We start from the raw sequence: 21,619 nt of genomic DNA on the forward strand, positions 1-21,619 counted from the left end.
AGTCTTCTATAAGGCATGCAGGCCCTAGCCACCACCTTGAGGCTTTAAGAACCAAAGAAATTACCTTGAAGCTGTATCCTGCTTTAAAGTCTCACAGCCATTAAGAGTAGCTTAGAATATACCTTTCATAATTGAAACTGGACAGCATAAAGAAGTTCTGATTCATTAGGTAGGAGTAAAAACAAAAGGTGAAAGTGTAATTTGAGTGTGTGTGTGTGTGTGTGTGTGTCTGTGTGTGTCTGTGTGTAGTTTGAATGGCTATAACTTTATTGCAGGACAAAAATAATTGTTTTCGCGATCCCATAAGTTGGCTGGTGGTGCTGTTTTGTCTTTTTCCTTTACAATAATTTAAATCATTTCTGTAATAGAAAGGGTTTTGGTGAGCACTGAGCATGAAGGACACTTTACAAAAGTAAATCATTTTCTTTATAACTTGGGATCAGAACCAAAGGAAATAGTGAACCTTTCAATAAATTAACTTAGGCGGTATTAGCTACAGGTTTTTCCTGGCTAAAGAAAGCAGCCTGATGCAGCTCAAAGGCAGAGTAGTATATGGTTAGTACAGATTTTTGGAAGCAGACAGAGAATTGCATGAGTGGCATGCTTTGTTGATGTTTGCTGGAAGAAGAGTCAGTGTGAGTGATACCAGTTTGAACCAGCTTGAAGGCTTCCTTGGCCAGGTGGCCATCCAAGGCAGGCCAGAGAACAGTAGACAAAGCCTTTGAAACAAAACTTTCTCATGCCCATCAGTAGTCCAATCAATTGCCAAAGGGTTTCCCCCTCTCTTTAACTTATTTGGAAGCCTTACATCTATTTGATTCTTCAGTGTGGTCTTTGTCTTCTACACATATGGGCTATGCACCTGTGTAGAGACCTCATCGGAGTCTAAAAAGCTTGATTTCTCCTGCTTTGGGCAGGAACCCTGCCCCCAGCCGCTATATGCGGCTGTGCCACTCCTCATCCCCTCAGTCTTTCTTCGTCTGTGCTTCAGCGAATATTGTGAAGTCTTCAGCTCGGCAGTGAGTAGGATCAAAGATATCCCTTGTTTTTCTCCTTGCTTATTCTTTCCTAACCTCATAATTCTTTCTTTGATTTTCATGTAGTGGCATTTTTTCTTTGGCATTTTTATTTGATCAGTTTCCCCCTTCCTGGAGCTCCGATCCTGGCTGGGACGGAGAGTGGTAGCCTGCTGGCCTTCAAAGTGTATGCTGGGCACAAAGAACTTTAAGAAGTGTGTCCACTGTGGATTGAAGATCCCATCCCCTGATATGCACACTGAGTGTTTCTTGTGCTTGGGGGAATCCCACATTGTTGAGACCTGTCCACACTGTCAGAAGTTTACAAAACAGGCTCGCAGAAATAGGGCTTCTTGCTTGCGTGCAGCCCTGTGAGATTTGGCTCTCCGTTCGTCAGAAGCATTGTCATTAAAACAATCATTGAAAATGGCTGCATTGATACCGTTGGACCATGCAACATCTGCTGCTGTGGAGCCTGAAAAACAGACACTGGTACCTGTTTCGACACTGTTGAACGCTCGGCTTTCAATGGATTCGAGTGAAAGGGCGCACTCAGAGGAGATCCCTTCGTATCAGCCTCCGGCTGCACCAAAGGCCTCCCCGAACACTTCGGGAGCAGCGTCAAAGATTAAGAAGAAGAAGAAGAAGAAGCTGAAATTACATAGATAACTGCCGGCTGGTCAGCATCTCCCTCTGATTCCCAAAAAGAAGAAAGCGGAAGATGTCCTGATATCGGAAGTTTCGGTGCCTAAGAAAACCAAGACAGCCTTGGATCATCCAGTGCAAAAGTCATTGGTATCGACGCACCCTGACTAACCCGTAGTGGCAGAGCCATTCGACGTGACCAATGTGTGAACGTGGTCCAGCAGAGCATTGGTTGTGACGGATGAGCCGGCGTATGCTTCATCTGAAGAAGACGCCTACATTCCACCCAAGCCTGAAGAAGGTCCTTCATGGTTGCCTAGGCGAAGATCGCCCCCTCATCGGCATTGAGAAGATCACTCCTCATCTTATCAAAACGATCTTCACTGGGAAAATCAAGAGTGAGATCGAGTACTTGCGTATTAATCCCCCTTATTGGAAGCTATGGTGCTTGGCGCCAAGATGCTGGATCTTATGATTGATACCAGCTGGACTATAGATCGGACTACTCAGACTATATGGGTCCTGCTACCTCGTTATGGGTCCTGCTACCCAGAAGACCCTGTGTATGGACAGCCCGTGTCAATGAAGGTTGGCGTGAGCCCCCCTTCACATTCTGAAGGCGACCATGTTCCCGCTTGCCACATCATTCCCCACGGATCAAACTATAGATTAACTATATGAGTTACATCACCATTGTGCTTAATTCTGCAGGCACAGCATTTTTGATCTACAGATCTATTCTGTCAATCCAGATAGGATTACCTGTGTATGGTGGGATCCCTTGCAAGTTTCCATGCACAGAAAGTAGACACCAACATATATGTGGACCAGTGGTTCTGTGCACACAACATCCCCACATGGTATGGAAAGAAGATAGCTGAGTTTGGGGCATCTGGGCTTTAAATGAGTCAGTCTATATGTCAGGCAGCTACTTGGACTTTGCCCCATTCATTCATTCAGCATTATGCTATTGATGTTAGGGCACGTAATGATGCTGTATTTGGCAGGAGTGTCCTGCAATCTGTTTTCAGTTGAATTCATTTGTCCAGAAATAAGTTCTTTCTGGCTGTTTAGCTGTTGCCTCTGTTTTCCCCCTCCTCCTTGGGTGCTTGCTTGCTTGTTATGCACCCATATGTGTAGAAGACAGAGACCACATCGAAGAACTACAGGTTACTCACCTGTAACGTTGGTTCTTCTAGTGGTCATCTGTACTTTTACACACCCTCCCGTCCTCCCCACAGGGTCTCCTGAAGGCAGACTCCATGACTGAGGGGATGAGGAGTGGCGCAGCCGCATATAGAAGCTAGAGGTGGGGTTCTCGTCCAAAGCAGGAGAAATCAAGCTTGTTAGATTCCAACAAGGTCTCTGTGCAGGTACATAGCCCATATGTGTAGAAATATATAGAATAGAAAATAGAGCATCAGTGCCCATGCAATTCCTTGTTACAATTCTTTTGTCAGGTAGACCTATCACAGTGATGTGACACATATTAGAAAAGATCTAGTCATTGAGTTGCATCTTTGTCATGAGTCATTGAGTTATTGTAATGCATCTCTGCCAACCTCTGCTAGATGACTCAGCAAGTCCTCATAAAAGATATCAGGTGACAGGCTAGCAATACAATGTATGTGGGTTTCCCCCCCTTAAATTCAGTTGAAGAGTATTCAATCAATTGAGCTCTTACCTGTTTAGTGTAGACCAGACACAGCATTACAGCCTAAATAAATACTAGGACTGAGTGTGCCTTCAAAAACTGGCAACAATACTGCTTTCAATCCGGAATATATTACTTCTAAAGATGGGCTGGTTTTTACACTATGCCTGTCTGACCCCATTCACCATGCAATTAAGGACTTGTATACACATCTCGCTTGCCCTCCTGGCATCCTGTCCCACACTGCACAATTGCATGGGCGGACAGTTCAGGCTGGCCCTTCACACATGATTTAAATACTACCTTAATGTAGTATTTAAATTGCATGTGAGGGGGCAGTTCAGATGATTATTAAAAGCAGAATGGCATGCTGCAAAGGGAAGCATAACATGCACCTTCACATCTCTAATCACATGGTGGCCAGGGCTGGTTAGACATGCTGTCTGAACCAGCCTATTCTTAATATGAGAAAATAGAAGAGGGCAATTTTAAAGATCAAATCTACATACTAAATTATGTAGCTTTATTGCTTGATTTACAGATGTGAAAAATGCATAAAACATTCAAAGCATCATTTAAAAAAACACCTCAAGATCTCCACTACTATTTCACAAACTTTGCCTGTACAGAAGCACATTTCTGTTTATTGGCAAGGAGGACAAAACAGTTGCATTCATTAGCATGTTAGGTATTTATTAATAAACAGTCTCCTGTCATCTTTGTTACAACTTAATCTGCTAAGCTGACAGAATTTTGTTTACATAAATGGGCGGAGAGTCCTTTCTCATACATGCCCAGCAAACTGGAGACAAAGTGCTTGCCAATGTTTTAATTTCTTTTTCATGTTCTGGTTGGAGAGTAAGTAGAATGCCTTTCACTCCACAGTGTCATGAATATGATAATCTATGGAAATCACAGAAGCAGGTACTTAAGTTAAGCACATACTGTACTGAAGGAATCCCTGATGAATTCAAGTCTCTTCTGTTTATGGAAGATGTTATTGTCTATTAAGTGACAGACTGCCAGATGTTCATGAAGTATCACAGTAATGTGTTGAAATCTTTATCGGTTTTTCTTCATTTCGAACCCTTCCACATTTCCCACTACAGAGGTATCATTCACTTTGGCATCCTTGTTAATCAAGCATTCGATTATACACATAGAAGTGTGCGTCAAATATTCATTCCCTTTTTGTGATGAATATTTCATAACAGGAAGACCAGTCTATCTTTGGACCAAAAGATGTTGCTATATTGCAGCAAAGAATAATCCTCCAGATCAGTACATGTTTCACAGTTGACTAAGAAACCAAACTGAGCACTGTGTGAAGCTTAAACTAGAGAGAAAAGTAGAACCATTAACAGAAGAGCAAAGAAAGAGAGATGAAGTGATGATGATATTGCAGATAAAGTAGATACCTTCTTGAACGGAAAGCAAAACTTTGAGGCAAAAATTAAGGTTCTTGTTTAACAGCCAATGGATGAGTGAAATTTCTCAGGAGGTCTTACATATCCTTTATTGTCTAGCTAAACAGCGGCTATCTATCTATCTATTTATTTATTGTAGAATTTCTATACCGCTTTTCATTAAAATAATCCAAAAACATTCTACAATATAATTAAAACAATGCATAATTAACATACAAATTAAAAGTACAAATATGAAATATAAAAATAATATATCTCAGTTTAAAAATGTCAAAACCCTATATAAAACAGTAACACAAGAAACACAAAGCAGCAGCAGTAAAAACTGTACTAACATACAAAAGCCTGGATCACATTTTTATTTGTTTTCTAAAAACTGTGATGGAGGCTGAGAAGCGGATGTCGGTGGGGGGTCCTTCAGGTATCCCGGGCCCAAACCATTAAGGGCTTTAAAGGTCAAAACCAGCACCTTGAATTGGACCTGGAAACAAATTAGTAGCCAGTGCAGGTCTTTCAGAATGGGTGTAATATGATCCCAGCAGGCATCTGCAGATAAAATCCTAGCTGCTGCATTTTGCACTAGCTGCAGTTTCCAAATATTCTTCAAGGGAAGTCCCACATACAGCGTGTTACAGTAAGTAAGTAATACGTTTATTGTTATAAACACTGGTCATAATATAGCGTACCATAAGAGAAAAGCATTAAAACAAAACACAGTGTACCATAAAGTTACTTCAGCAGATATAGAATATTCGTTAAGCTAAAAGCAATGCTACAATTTAGGACAAGGCATAATAGATGTAAAGAGTGTGTTACAATAATCCAGCCATCACATGACTAAGGCCAGATTCGGCTTCTCAGGAAATGTATTAGGAGTTCCCACCCATTAATCTTATCAAAATTATTTTTACTTCCTTTGAAAAGTAAGAAAATAAGAACAGCCCTCCTGGATCAGGCCCAAGCCTCACCTAGTCCAGCATCCTGTTTCACACCTTTGCCCATCAGATGTTGCTGGAAAGCCTACAGGGAGGAGCTGAGGACATGCCCTCTCTCCTGCTGTTACTCCCCTGCAACTGGTATCCAGAGGCATCCTGCCTCTGAGGCTGGAGGTGGCCCTCCAGCTAGTAGCCATTGATAGACCTCTCCTCCATGAAGTTATCCAAACCTCTCTTAAAGCCATCCGGGTTGTTGGCTGTCACCACATTTTGTGGCAGAGAATTCCACAAGTTGATTATGCTTTGTGTGAAAAAGAAGTCCCTTTTGTTGGTTCTAAATTTCTTGACAATCCATTTCATGGGATGACCCCTGGTTCTAGTGTTACGCGAGAGGTGGGGAAATTCTATTTGCTTTCTCTACAACATGCATTACTTTATAGACCTCTATCATGTCTCCCCGCAGTCATCTTTTTCCTGAACTAAAAACCCCCAGGTGTTGTCGCCTTTTCTTATAGTGCTCTAGGCCCCTGATCATCTTGGTTGCCCTCTTCTGCACTGTTTCCAGTTCTACAATGTCCTTCTTTAGGTATGGTGACCAGAATTGTACATAGTACTCCAAGTGTGGCTACACCATTGTTTGGTATAAGTGCATTATAATATTAGCAGTTTTATTTTCAGTCCCTAACATGACCCCTAGCATGGAATTGGCCTTTTTCACAGCTGCTGCACGTTGAGTTGACACTTTCAATGAGCTGGCCACCACGACCCCAAGATCCCTCTCCTGGTCAGTCACCGACTGCTCAGATCCCATCAGTGTATATGTGAAGTTGTGAAGTTGGAGTTTTTTGCCCCAATATGCATCACTTTACACTTGCTTAGATTGAACCACATTTGCCATTTTGTCGCCCACTCCCTCAGTTTGGAGAGATCCTTTAGGTGCTCCTCACAATCTGTTTTGGATTTCACTACCCTAAATAGTTTGGTGTCATCTGCAAATTTGGCCACCTCGCTGCTTACCCCCAGTGGTACGCTTTGGACCAGCCTTTCGGGCAATCTTTTCAAAGTCTTAAAAATTATATATATATCAAGGAAAAATCCCTATTACAGGGAACACTGGTAGTCATCCATCCCAATGCTAACCAGGGCAGACCCTACTTAGCAAAGGGGACAATTAATACGGGGATAATTAATAAATAATAATAAGGGGATAATTAATAAATAATTAATAATATTGCAAGATCAGCTCCCTTCCCCAGATTGTTTCTGTGTTGATTAATTGTGAATTTTGGATGTTCCCAAAGACTTGACGTTGATTGCTATGCTGCCAAACAGATTGCTTTACCTCTCTCTGGAAATCTCTGCATATGGTGTTGATGATGCTTAAATTGCCGGGGGGTGGTGGGGGTGGTGTGTCCTTCAAAGGCCTTTAAGTGATTATGCTAAACTTGTAGGGACCTCCAGTGGTGGGATGTGGGTGGGGGTGGCGGCTCCAAAGGCCTTTAGGTCCAGGCTCCAAAATTACCTAGCTGCACCACTGCTTACCCCAACTTCTGGATCATTTATAAATAAATTAAAAAGCACTGGTCCAGTACACATCACTGGGGGACCCCACTTCTTACTTCTCTCCATTGTTAAAACTTTCCATTTATACCTACCCTCTGTTTCCTGTCCTTCAACTAGTTACCAATCCACACAGGTACTTTTCACCTTATCTCATGACTGCTAGGTTTTTCTCAAGATTCTTCGATGAGGAACTTTTTTGAAAGTCTTTTTACTTCACTGCTTGTATATTGTTTTATGTAGCTTGTATATATTATTTTAACCATTTTATACTTTTAGTTGCCATACTATTAAGGATAGCTATTCATTTACTCTACTAATCTTCCTACAGATTTTTAGGCTTAGCCAGTAGCATTTTACTTTATTAATTCCATACAGTTTTTAGAGTTTTATTTTACTACTAGTATTTTTCAGCCCGTTATAATAACGGGCGCTAGGTTTTTTGTTTTTGTTTTTTTGTCTCTGCTGCCCTCCCCGGTCTGTGGTTCTCCTCCTCCTGGTGTTCGGGGCCCCCGCCGTCATTTCCCCTCCCACCGCCGCCAGCCTCCATGCCACGGCCGATCTCCCCGGCCGGGCAAGGGCCCCAAAGTCTCCCACCTGTCCGGCTTTGGCGGCGCCGCCAGGCCTCGGCGGCGGCTCCACCACCACCTCAGTCGGCTTTCCCCGCCGCTAGTAGGGGAGAGTTCTGCCGCTCGCCTTCCTTTCCCGCCCACCTGGCGGGCTCCCTCCTCCATCTTTCCCTCCCATGTTTCCCCTCCGACCCAGTCACCGGACAGGCGGTCTCCGGACGGGCCACTGGCGGCCTCCGCGGCCCGGACGGGCCCTTCGCGGTCGCCTCTGTGCCGCCGCTGGCCTCCGCTCTGTCCCCGTCCCCGGTCTCCGTCTCCCCGGCCCGGTCTCCGTCTCCTCTTGTCACCTCTCTTGTCACCTCTGACTCAGTTCTTTAGCCTCTGTCCCTGAGACGCCCAGGAATAGGTATATGCTCTGTATACTCTGCCGTGAAGACAGATGCAAAGAACTCATTTAGCTTCTCTGTAACCTCCATATCCTCCTTAATAACAATGAAAACATCAACAAATATTTATATACCACTTTTCAATAAAATTCTCCAAAGCAGTTTACATAGAAAATATATCCCTTTCACTCCTTCATTGTTTAATGGTCCAACCAACTCCCTGGCAGGTTTCTTGCTTCTGATGTATTTAAAGAACTTTTTGCTATTCCTCTTGATGCTTTTAGCTAAATGTTCCTCAAACTCTCTTTCCGCCTCCCTTATTGTCACCTTGCATTACTTTTGCCAGAGTTTGTGTTCTTTTCTGTTCTCTTCATTTGGGCAGGCCTTCCAATTTCTGAAGGAAGATTTATTCCCCTTTATAACTTCCTTGACTTTACCTGTTAGCCATGCCAGTATCCTCCTGGTCTTGGTGGTACCTTTGCTCCTTTTTGGAATACATTCTTACTGGGTTTCTTGTATTGTCGTTTTAAGTAAACCATGCATTCTGAAGTCACTCTCATGATTTTTCCTTTCAGATTTCTTTTCACCAAACTCCTCATTTTAGAGAGGTTTCCCCTTCTGAAATTCGAAATGTCTGTGTTAGACTTCCTTGGTGATTCTCTCCCCTCATGTACGCTGAATACATTTGTCTTCAATGAGGTCTACTGCCTCTATGAAGATTCACTGGCTTCACAGGAAAAAATGAAATAGAGAAATTGAAGTAGCACAGTAACAAACACTGAATTTGTCTACAGCTATTGAGTTTCCTGGTTCAGGAGGGAAGTGAAGGGCTTAGGATATAAAACTTCTGAGTGCAGAAGGTATCAGAATCCTCCTACTGCATAAGATCCATTGGAATTAAGAGGAGTTGCACAAATGACAGCACTTGTAACTCCCATGCAGTTGAACGGGTTTGCAAGATGTTCATAAATATATCTCTGGCTTGTCCTCTCTGTACATAGTCCCAGAGGAACTCTACTGACCAATTTAGATTGAAGACAGACACAGGTGTCTCCCATAGGCCCCGTTCAGACATATGAGTTAACTGGTGTGAAGCATGGCTGAGGTTTCAGTTTGTAACTCCAATTCGTGCTGCAGACATTCACCAAATTGTAGCCTGCCAAACTCCAGTTCCAGGATATCCCAGTAAGTTCCACTGCCCAGCTGTGGACAAAGCCTCACCACATAAGCAAAGTATCTTTGATTGGCCACGATCTCAAAGGGCCTTCGCACTCCGCTAGCTTCCTTGGACAGATGACAGCTTAACCCTTTCCTCACTCTGCTCCTAGCTTTGCTATCTTAATTAATTTTCTGCAATGCAGTGGATCACAGGACTAATACTTGGCAGCAGAGGGGCACATCCTCCAGCAGGACTGTCCCTAGAAGAGTGCGGGGCTCAGGGCAAATCACACTTGAGTCCTGGACTGCAGGTTTGCTGTTCCATGAAGTGCAGAGAGGAGGAGAGGAAAGGGGGTGGTGATGAACATGACATGCAAAGTCCCCTCCTGATTCTCTGCAAAGCAGATAACCTTTTCTCTCTCATCTTTTCCTCATGTTCTTCTGGCTATTTGGTTTTGTTTTTTAAGGAGACATGAGCAGAGCAGCAGAGCACACACTGACAGAGCCGTTCAATGCACTCTTTTCACTCACCTCCTTTGCGTTCTCCTTTTTGTTTACTGTGAGGCAGTACACTTTTTTATCTCCTCTTTTCCTCCTTTTCTCCTACTACTTTTCTTGATGCCTCTGTGCCTCCATGCATGCTCACTCAGCCCTTGCCACAGAACTAAGTCTGGGTGTGGGGAGAAGTGGGGTGATAGCCCCAATACTGCATGAAGTGCAGGAAGCACACATGGTGCTTCCTCTCATCTTCTGGGTGGTAGCAGCAGCAGCAGCAACAACAACAAGAGAGAGCAAGCAAGCAATGGAGAAGTCCAGGGCAGGGAGAGAGAGCCTGGGCGGTCACACTCCCCACCCCGCCTTCCTCCCCGCCACTGCCCAAGTGAGAGAGGGGGAGCTCCACACTTCTAACTGAAAAAAACACAATGAATATAGAAAGAATGATTTTACTTTACTGGCAAACAAAACACTTTACAGTGCCTTGCAGCAGGAATTAGTAGGAGGTTTGTGTCTCATGCGTTGCTGTTGCCAGGCAGAACAGAGAAGACAGGGAAGGATGTGGGGCGTGGGGCTGAATTTCTGAGCAGCTGCCAGTGAAAGCCACAGTGCCACCTCCTCTATGATTGCTGTTTGGAATAGGCACAAAACCGCAGTTATAGCAGCAGTCAGGTATGACGCTTTGGCGGCAAAATGGCCGTTGTCAGCAGCAAACCTTAGGTGTAACTGAAGGTTACAACTAGAGCTTGGCAAGGCAAGCTGGAGGTAGCTTTTTACACTTAATTGCAGTTTCATGCTTTTGGACGTAATGGAGTTCCAACCTCTTTCCCAGTTAACTGCAGTTATCCTGTACGTCTGAACCGACCCATAGTGTGCATCTGCAATTCTTTTGTTCCACTATTTTTGGTTAAACAGATCTTGCAGAGTATTTAAGTTCTAGAAGACCCTACAAAATCTAGGGATATAGACAATACTGGAATAAATGTGCAATGATTCCTGCATCAAATCACTTTGACTCTCTGAGAAAAAGACTTTAATCTGCCCAAAGAATCATTACGTGCCCAGAAAAAACTACAAATTTCATGATCCCTGCAGGAAATGATCCTTTGGAGCATGCTCAAAAGTGACAATTCAAATTATGAAGTCAGCGGGCCTATCTGCTTCCTGACTTTCTTGGCAATGAGTCAGGCTTTCTCCCACATATGCCTCTTTTCATAATTGTAAGGATTGGTTTTTTTTTTAAAGTGTGCAAGGGGGAACTAGGCAGATGGGGGCTCTCCCATTTGCAGTAAACTGCTGTAAGTACTTGCAAGTCTCCTTGAGGTTTTTTGAACATTTGCTAGGGATGATTACAAAACTCACATGAGGCAAATGGGGGTGTTCACTCATATCTATGTACAACAATATGAGCCTTTGGTGCTTTCCCAGAGAATTGGGTGTTTTGTGTTTGCTCTCCCCTCCACCCCAAGCACACAAATAGAGAAACTATTTCTGACTTTATTTCTATTTCTGAAATAGTTCCCAATATTTTTCAAAACAGCCAAGACAGTAAAGCTGTTCACCTGTTCTTCAAAGGATGTCATTTAGGTAGGTCAGAGAGGACGGACATCACCACCCATATGTCAGGCCACATGCCAGTTTATTGTTATACACATTAGTGGCTATTGTTTTGAACCTACCTTCTAATATTTTATGCATACAAAAGCACAAAATCAAATAATAATAAATAGGATAGTGACTCACATACAGCACAAGGGAACGTGGGCAACTTGAGGATCTCTTGTGCCCCTGTGCACACGTACACACCACTGATGGGACTGTGCTGTAGGGGTCCTTGTTTTGTTGTAAGGGCTCCATGTATTTATTTATTTATCATATTTTTATACCGCCTGATATATATATATCTCTAGGCAGTGTAAAAAAATTAAAATATTTAAAAGTCACAAATTAAAATACATGACAATAAAAACACTAAAATACAATTATTAAAACAAGTTTTTTAAAATTATTAAAGTTATTAAAATTCTAATTAAAAGCCTGAGAGAACAGGAGGGTCTTGAGGTTCTTCCTGAAAACAAAGAGAGAAAGAGATGCTCTTTATTTCAGCAAGAAGCTTATTCTAAAGCCCTGGGGAAGCCACAGGAAAAGCCCAGTCCTGGGTTGCCACCAACAAGCCGGTGGCAACCGTAACCAAACCTCTCCAGAAGATCGTAACAGGCGGCAGGGGTTATGACAAAAGAGGCACTCTCTCAAATAGCCTGGACCCAAACTATTAAGGGATTTATAGGTAATAACCAGCACTTTGTATTTCACATGGAAACATATCGGCAGCCAGTACAGTTCTTTTAGAACTGGTGTTATGTGGTCCCTTTGTGTTGTCCCAGGGACCAATCTGGCTGCTGCATTCTGTACCAATTGTAGTTTCTGGACTAAGTACAAAGGCAGCCCCACATAGAGAGCATTACAGTAGTCAACCCTGGAGGTTACCAGCATATGTACCACTGGTTTAAGGTCATTCACTTCTAGAAATGGATGTAGCTGACGTATCAACCAAAGCTGATAAGAAGCACTCTTGGCCAGCGCCTCTACCTGAGAAACCAGGGAGGCAGTTGTGTGTGACATGAAGCCCATTGGAAATGGTGTCCGGTCACGCAATTCTGTGTGTGGAGCCCTTATGACAGAGCAAGGCTGCCCTGCAGCAAAGCCCCATTGGTGGTGCGGATGAGTGCACAGGGGCACGGGTGTTGCTCGAGTTGCCTGCTTTCTCTTGTTCTGTCTGTGAGACACTGTTCTGATGTAATTATTATGAGTTATATTTTTTTTTAAACCTAGCCACCACAGATGTCCTTAAAGTGCACTGCTGCCCTATCCTGTACATATCAGACAGCAGGACTTTGTGCCATATTGTGAATCTTGCCTCCCTACCGAAATGTTTCTTCCCCTTCCAAAATCTAGAATGATGCCTCATCTAATCCCATTCATTGCACTTGCCTATCTACTTCCATTTCCTGCTTGCCTACAAATGCACTTGTTTGTAGGGATGTGCACAAATTGATTCTTTTGATTTATTTTGTATCCAAATCTACCCCCTCCAAATCACCCCAGATTTGATTTGTATTTGTTTTAATTTGATTCGGATCCAGACTGATTCAAACCACTTAACAAGGTCCTTGGGGCACCAAATTAGGGTGGTGGGTAGGTCCCCATGGGTGTCATCTACCATCCGAATTTCAAGGCAGTGGGACACTTGGTTGATTTTTAATGAATTGATTTAATTTATTTTACTGATTTTGAAGATTTCTGCCATAGGAAACAGTGGGGATTCGAAGTTGCCCTATCCTAACCCAAACATGGATCCCCAGCTTTCATTAAAACAAAGAGAGAGGGGGAAAAAGCTAACTCTAGCCCTTGTAGAAGTGGAGTTATGGAGCAAAATGTGCAGGGTCCCCCCCCCAAGTATTTGGATTCTTTGGTGTATAATAACTTTTCCTCATAATGAATCCCTATGAGGATTCATTGCACACCTTCATTTCTTCTGTTCATTTTGACTGTCACTGGATAGTGCCAACTGTCAACTGCCATGTGCCAAATATACCCCCCCACACACACACACAAACACACATACGCACACACCTGCAAGGCAATGGAATACTCATTTTAATTGTTAGGAATATTGAAATGTTTAGATTCTTTGGTGTCTAATAACTTCTTCTCATAATGAATCCCTATGAGGATTCATTATAAGCCTTTGTTTCTTCTGTTTATTTTGACTATCATTGGACAGTGCCAACTGTCAACTGCCATGTGTCTACTACATACCACCACCCCAACACACACACACACACACACACACACACACACACACTGGGGTACTCAGTTTATTTTTTAGGTATTTTAGGTATCTTTGGTGTCTTCATTACACATCTTCATTTCTTCTGTTCATTTTAACCCCACTGTTTTGCAGGTGGGGTGTGGAATTAGTGGCATCCCATGTGCCAACTACCCCACAACCCACAAGCTACTGGGTAGTCAGCTTATATTTTAGGCATTTTTGAGGTATTTAGACTCTTTGGTGTGTAATGAATCCTCATAGGGATTCATTATGAGGAAAGGTTATTAGATGCTAAAGAGCCTATACACTTGAACAAAATCCCAGAACATAAACTGAGTAGTAGCCCACTGCTTTGCGGGTGGGAGAAGGGTGTATTGGCACATGGCAGTTGACAGCTGGCACTGTTGAAAAGAAGAAATGAAGGTGTGTAATGAATCCTCATAGGGATTCATTGAGGGAAATTTATTATACATCAAAGAATGCAAACATTTGAAAAATAGTGACCACACATTTTGCTCCATAACTCCACTTCTACAAGGGCTAGAGCTTAGCTCTTTTAAAAATGAAAGCTAGGAATCTGGGGAAATTAATAGGAGGGATCTGAATCTCGAATCGATTGAGATCGAATCAGGCATGATTTGATTTGTACCCGAATCAAGCCAATGGACCAGAGGGGTGATTTGTTTTGACTCCAAATCACCCGAATCAGCTAGATTCGGTTACAAATCAATTTGTAACCAAATCAATTTGTAACCAAATCAATTTGCATATCCCTACTTGTTTGTAGTCCTATATTCAGAGCAAGGAACCTATCTTTCCTGTTTTGTCAAATTTGTATTTGTGGTAGACACAGTCGTGGTCATATTATTTTTCTTCCCTTAATTTGGCCAGTGCTTCTGCCATGTAAAAAAATTACAGTAATTTGAAAATGAAGCTATCAAGCACCTGCTTTTATTAGGAAACCAGCCTCTTTTCTAGTTCATAATATGCTCAATTGGCTTTAGATTGATCTGTGAATAAATTATAATCAAAACAGGCTTATTCACCTTAAAGCTTTGCTGGCTTAAGGTTTCATTGTTGATTCATTATGTTGTCAGTTCTCTATTGGCAGTCTAATGCTTTTTATATCTAGATAGAAACAGTTCTACTGGTAGATACTGTTATCTTTAAATGAGTAGGATTTAGCTTATCCAGTGAGAACAAATTCATCAATGATGAATCCCTGGAGAAATACTGAAACCAAAATCACATGGTTGCAGGAGATTTGTGCAGTTCATCAGTTACATGACTGCTTTTGGAAGTCTAGAGCAAGAGATTTGCCTTTGGATAAAAAGTGGGGGGAAGGGGGACCCCTACAATGCTTGAAGCCAAAGAAGTAGGCCATTCTGCCACTTCTCTCCATAGGATGCTTTCACCTACTACAAAACTAGATGTTCAGTATTGTAATCATTGTAATTATTTGCCAATAATCTACTAATAATAAGCTATACCAGGAGCAGATTCCCGATTCTACACACGTGTGTACACGCACACACATGCTCACACACATGCTCACACACACACACACACACACAAGCTTCAGGAACCCATCACTGGAGCTTGTTAAAATTGTCTGTGGTCTCCTATACAAAGAAGGGAGGGTGAGCCAGGGAGGGCGAGCAGTGGTGCCGGCAGCCATGCTGGCCGGGTTAGGAGCTTTTTACCTCTCTCGCCACCCCTGCCCGCCTGCCTGTTCATTGCTGAACCAGTTCACCCAAATGAGGCCTGGTTCAGTTCAATTGTGGACCAAACTGCCCTCGGTTTGGTCTGCGATCATACCTCCAATCTGGCCTGCTTTGAGATGAACCAGTTCAGCAGTGAACCATTTGTGCACGCTCCTAATGACAGCCATAACTGTGAAACTGGTGACTCAATATATGGAATCTTCTATTTTAAAGAAGTCGGAGTAGTTTATCTTCAGTTCCATTTCCACGTCATAGTCCTTTCCGTGAAATAACCTGTGAACCAAAAACAGTATCCAGTTACCCTGTTCTCCTTGTTACATCTAGTTCATGAAATGTGTTACACAATAGGGCCTCTAACATGACAATATGGCGGTGGGTTGGTGGGTTAGAGAACTCCTACCCTAGTAGCAACAAACAATCAGAACCTCTGTTTGGGTCAGGAAACCTAGGAAACACATGAGTAAGCCAGGTTACTCCATTGTTAAAACTGGCACCTGGAAGCTCTTTGGGACTTCTCAGCATGCCTTGTGCTGCCAGTAGACTAAAATGCTTAATTACATCATCAGCTGCCCTCTGATTGGCCACAAAGGGGCAGGAGGCGGGCCCAGCCCTGCTGAAGCTTATGCCAGTACAGGAGCATATATAAGCACTCTGCAAATGTGCTTTGCAGAGTGGCACATTTATGGATGGCAGCACCTGTAGACACAGCTCTCTGTTGTTTCCAGGTCTGCTAATTCCTGGTAGCTGCTAGAAAATGTAAATGGATCCACATGACCAGAAAAGCAAGGTAGGGCAGCTCTTCTCTTGTCCTACCTTCGTTAACAGCAGGGTATAAAAGATGCTTTGAGCAATCTGAGTAAGAGGGATTTTTGTGAGTTCACACAACCATGCAAACCAGAGTACAAGGCCTCCTACCCTGATGTTGATTGTTGTGTGAACAGTCTAGTGTGACCCCATTGTACATTACCTGACATATTCTCCATGTTTTTGGCTGTCAGCAGCAGTGGGTGAGGAAACATGTTACATGATGACATGTTACATGTAGCATGATGTTGTGCATTTCAGGAACAAAACTGAAGGGAAGATGCAGGACTAGATTACAGGGTTGCAGCTTTGGGCGCTCAAACAGCATTTGGTGCCATGTCTGATTCTGCTCTGTAACTGATAGTAATATGCTGCATTGAGCCACTGGGTGGTTCTAATTAAGCTTGGCTTGCTCAGTTTGATTAAATGTTTTCTGATAATGAAAGGAGGGAGCCAGTTTTCCCTGGGCATGTTCCATCTTCCTAGAAGAGGTCAACACTATCAACCAATTTTGATTCACAGCACCACTTGCTAGGTCAGAGATCATGATGACTTTCCTTGAGTTGCAGCTTGCTTTATCAGATAGACATAGAGTCATTATCTGTGAGTACTGGCATGTTTAGAAATTGGAACCAGCATTTCCACAGTCTTGGCTGGAAGTGCGGCATTTTGGAGCTTAGTATTCTTCCCCACTACTGTATTATGTGAAAGCAAGCCCAGGGGCTAAAGATTAAGAAGCTCAATGAGGTCAGGCAGTGAAATGAATAAAATTAGCACCTTCTGGAGTTCACTTGGAACTTGCTGCCATTATATTAACAAATCTAATATCCCTTTAAATGCTATGCCACAATAATCTTGGTGCATGCTTTTTAAAGTGTGGTAGCAAATCCAGTAGCTGTAAAGTTTGTTAGACTGGTGCAAAATATTAAGTAATCTAGGATACCACTCCACAAACTCTATGGTTATTCAGTGCATACACATCCTTATATAAAAACACACTTTATACTGAGTCAGACCATTGGCCTCTCTAAGGCAATATTGTAATGTTGCCTACAGTGGCTCACAGCAGTGTCAACATTACAGTATTCTATGTTTATGTTGTGCACCACAGACACTGCTGCATTTGGAAGATACAACAGCGTCTGCATTGTACAAATGCCCATGGAATACTAGGTCACTAACTTCTGGTGACTCGCTACGGTTTCAGTCAAGGGTATATCATGGTCCTACCAGGAGATGCCAGGGACGAAATCTGGGATCTATTCTATTCAAAGCATCTGCTCTGCCACTGAGCCATGCCCCTCTCTTCTAGAATAATAACAAACTAGCTTAAAACATGCAGAGCATCTGTGCACTAGTACTTGATTGCTCCCCTCAGCCCCTGCCACAGCCCCCCTCACCTCAAAGATCTCTCCACCCTCACCTGAGCCGCACTCCTGCTCCTCCTCCTCCATTTGGTTGATTCCATCCCCTCACCCCTCTTGGTCGCAGCTGCAGCATTGCTGGCTCCTATTGGCCAAGCTGTACCCCCTATCCCCACCCTCACCCAAGCTCTGCTCCTGCTCTTCCCCACAGGAGCAGCAGCAGCAGCGGTTGACCGGGCCCTTCCTCACTGCCGCCGCCACCATGGCCGCTCATTCCCCTCAAGTCGCTGACAGGCTCAGAGCAAGCTTTCCCAGTGTTGTCTCAGATTAATTTGCAATTGATCTGAGTTCTTCTTAGGAACCCTGCCCCACACAGAAAACTCATTTAAAAACAAAAAACAAATCAAAGCTCAGAAAAATGCTCTCCCACTGTCTCTGTCAGTCCTCCAAGCCCTCCCGGTTAGCCCCCCAAACACCGTCCCACTCTTTCTCTTTCTTATCTGCCAAGTGGCAGCAGCAGGAATGGCACCTGGGAAGAAAAAAAATTGTCTTCTCATTCCTGTTCCATCGCCCTGATGTGCTAATGGGGAAAAATGATCTGGGGAGAAAGATCAGGATAAAGTTAGAAATTTCGGCAAAAATTGAAAAAGTGTCTGTGCCCTATTTCTTTTCCAGAATGATGAGTGAAACACTGTCTAAAACAGTATTTTAAATTAATATTGTTACAATTATATTACTGCAGACCTGAGCTTCATGTATAATAATAGGTTTGCTACTGTGTTAGTCTGGTTGATTAAACCATACCCTCCAACATTTCACAAAAGATAGGGACATGCCTCTAATGCTAAAATCATTGTAAACCGCTTAGAGAGCTCCGGCTATAGAGCAGTATATAAATGTAAGTGCTATTGCTATTGCTAAGTGCTAATACCTGAATGCGTCATTCAGTCTCTGATCAGTGTCTGAGCTCACCACACACAGAAATCAAGTTCTCTACTTGCTGCATGTTCTTACTCTGCAACCAATTGACTCACACTGATGTAAAATCCAAGGGATTTTGTTGTTTTTGGCTCAAGTTGTATTTTAAAAACATAACATTGTCCCACAATGGCCACATTCTCACAACCAGAACAATCACAGTTCAAGAATTAATTGTGATTGCATAACATGCTCCATGAGCACCAATAAAGAACTAAATATGCACAGTTCAGTTAAACCACTTGCAGGATAACAAGTGAATCTATGGTGGAAATCTCAAAATCCATGCAAGGCAGGTCACTTGAGGAAGAAAGCCAAACACGTCCTTCAGATCTAGTGAATCATGGGGGGGTGGGGGTGACACAAAATCCATGCGAGCAGATCATTCCAGGAAGTGTGCTAAGTATCTCTCACTTTCTCACACAGATACCTCAAACACACACACACACACACACACACACAATTTTGCCCCTTACTCTTTTACTACCTATTTATTTGTTCCTTTCTCACATTTTCAAATTGCAACCCCCACTTTCTGCCTGCCTCTGTCTTTCTCTTTCACAGTTATCTCCCCTCTCTTTTTTATTGTAACATATATATCTTACAACACTAAAATATATTGTTTAAAAATCAAAAGATTTTAAGGTATGTTATTGTGACTTTATTGTGCATCTGACTCTCAACTATTAAATGATAATAAGATAAATAATTCAAAAGCCTAGTGTTGTGTTTTGTTTACAGGCTGGCCTTTCTGAGCACATTTAAATGAATACAGTGTAATGAAACTGTTCCAGTGGTGTTACATGACATACAGAAAATGTTGAGCAAAATTAAGTCTTTATCAGAAAGGTCAATGTATCTATCCTGTGATGCTAGGTAGTTTCTTAAAAATCCTTTCCCTACACAGTGTTTAAAAATAGAGTTGTGGTTTGCATGTGAAGTAAACTATTAATTTCTAAAGCTTCAAAGGAGCTTACTGGTTGGTGACTGAAAGAAGGGCACCATTTGTTCTATTACACACCATTAATATTAAGTTGCCAGAGCTCTGACAACGGAGGCTCAAGCAATATTAAAACCTGTGTTTGTAAACTGAGTTTGTAAGCTGATGCAATCACTGAAGAAACCTGAGACCACAAAAGTACTCACAGCTTTTTCAAGTATGACTAGCCAAAGTATCCATCAGAAATAATAGACAAGAAGTACTTTTCAGATCATCTCAGTCTTTTCTATGGGTCCACTCTGGAGTAAAGGGTATTGAGAGAATGCCTCTGTTGCTCCTAGCCGGCCTCTGCCTGTTTCTCTTCCTTGTTGCACCTTGTTATGCAGCACTCTCTGTATTTGTGAACAGAGGTGTGCCTATGTAATTTTGGAGCCTGGACCAAAAGGGCTTTGGAGCACCCACCCCACCCCCCACCCCCACCTGCAAATTAAGCATCGTCATGCTCGGCCAGGCGACCACGCCACCCGGGACAGATTAAAAAGGTTTGGGGGGGCCCAGGGGCTGTGGAGGCCTTGGACTTTGGCCCGGAAGTCCAGGGGTAAGAGCGTCTCTGTTCATGAAAGTAATAATTTATTGGAGGGGGAAATGAGGGTTAATGTGATGGGAATGTGCTGAGGTGCTGATTAAATATCCATAAGCAGTAATGTCAGTGGAGTGTGTGTGCTTAATTTGTTATCCCCCCCCCCCCGCCTCTTCATAACAGGGACTGTGTAGTTTGCTGTTAATACTGAGGTCCTCTGTTGGTAACAGTTGCTGGTTTTGTGTATCATGATCACCACACCCTCGCCAGCTTGTGGACAGCTGTATTTTTAATTTGTGGTTGGAAGTGTTAGTAATTCAATTTCTTAGATGGCCAGCAGATATCACTGGTTGACATGAACAGTGTGAAAAGGAAAGGAGGCAGGGACCTGAAAAAGAGAACCATAGAATCTTACTAGATGCTTGTCTTTCCAGAGGCCTGGCTTTCATTGACAACAATGGCACTTATTTTAAGGGTGATTGAAGGTAATTACACTGAAGTACACTTGCACTCCTGCATAAGATCACTGGCACTTCCTTAGGCACCCACAGCATTGCAGGTCGATTGGAAACATCGGTAAAAGACTGAGCAACATGTTGTCCACTTCTTTTAGTGTGGTGATCAGCCTATACTATACTATGAGCAGATTTTTAGATGTCCATTACAACCTTAAAAGAGGCAGCACAAAATGCCACAAATCTAGCACAAAACTCTGGATGAGAGTTTGTGGGGATATTATAATTTTAATTATTGGGGTGCTAACTATTGGGTGATAATTTTAATTATTGGGGGGGCCCTATCCACCCCCAGCACAGTACCTCTAGTGACTGTTGCTGGTGTCTATCTTATGTTTCTTTTTAGACTGTGAGCCCTTTGGGGACAGGGATCCATCTTATTTATTTATTATTTCTCTGTGTAAACCGCCCTGAGCCATTTTTGGAAGGGTGGTATAGAAATCGAATAAATAAATAAATAATAAATAACTAGTAGGAACCCCAACCTGAGATTAGGGATGTGCACAGGTTTGGCACCACCGGGGGAAGGGATGTGCATGGAACCAGCTGGCCCAGTTCAGTTTGAGTCTGGACCGGACTCGAACCTGACCGGGCCAGTTCGGTCCGGCACTCACTTGAAACACACACACACACACACACACACACACACACACACACACACACGGTCCGGAGGAGTTTGTGAATTTTTCTTCTTGCTGCAACGGTGCTCCCCACAAGAACCAGGCTCATGGTGCCAGTATGCCCATGGTGCTTGCGCATGCACAGACACCATATGCATCCTGGCACCACATGCTGGTTCTTGGGGGAGCTCTGTTGCAGCAGGAAACCACATCTGTATGGTCAGCATAATCTTGGCAAATGGCACCCGTGCATGCATGGAAGCCATGTGCATCCCAGTGCAGCGCACAGATTCTTGGGTGAAGCACCGTTGCAGCTGGAAGCTGTATGCAGGGGTGGAGCAGCAGGTAAGGACCTGCTCTCCTCCTTTTAAAAGATTCTGCTTGCCACTCCCCACACTGAGCGGTACCAAACCTGTG

General features: G+C 43.1%; 1 protein-coding gene across 11 annotated transcripts in view; it reads left to right on the top strand.

Moving 5' to 3' along the window:
* DPYD (dihydropyrimidine dehydrogenase) overlaps positions 1-21,619 on the top strand; it is a 773,239-nt gene that overhangs the window by 726,598 nt on the left and 25,022 nt on the right. The window lies entirely within an intron of this gene.

The sequence above is a fragment of the Hemicordylus capensis genome, chromosome 4 (assembly GCF_027244095.1).
Source record: "Hemicordylus capensis ecotype Gifberg chromosome 4, rHemCap1.1.pri, whole genome shotgun sequence".
Lineage (NCBI taxonomy): Eukaryota > Metazoa > Chordata > Lepidosauria > Squamata > Cordylidae > Hemicordylus > Hemicordylus capensis.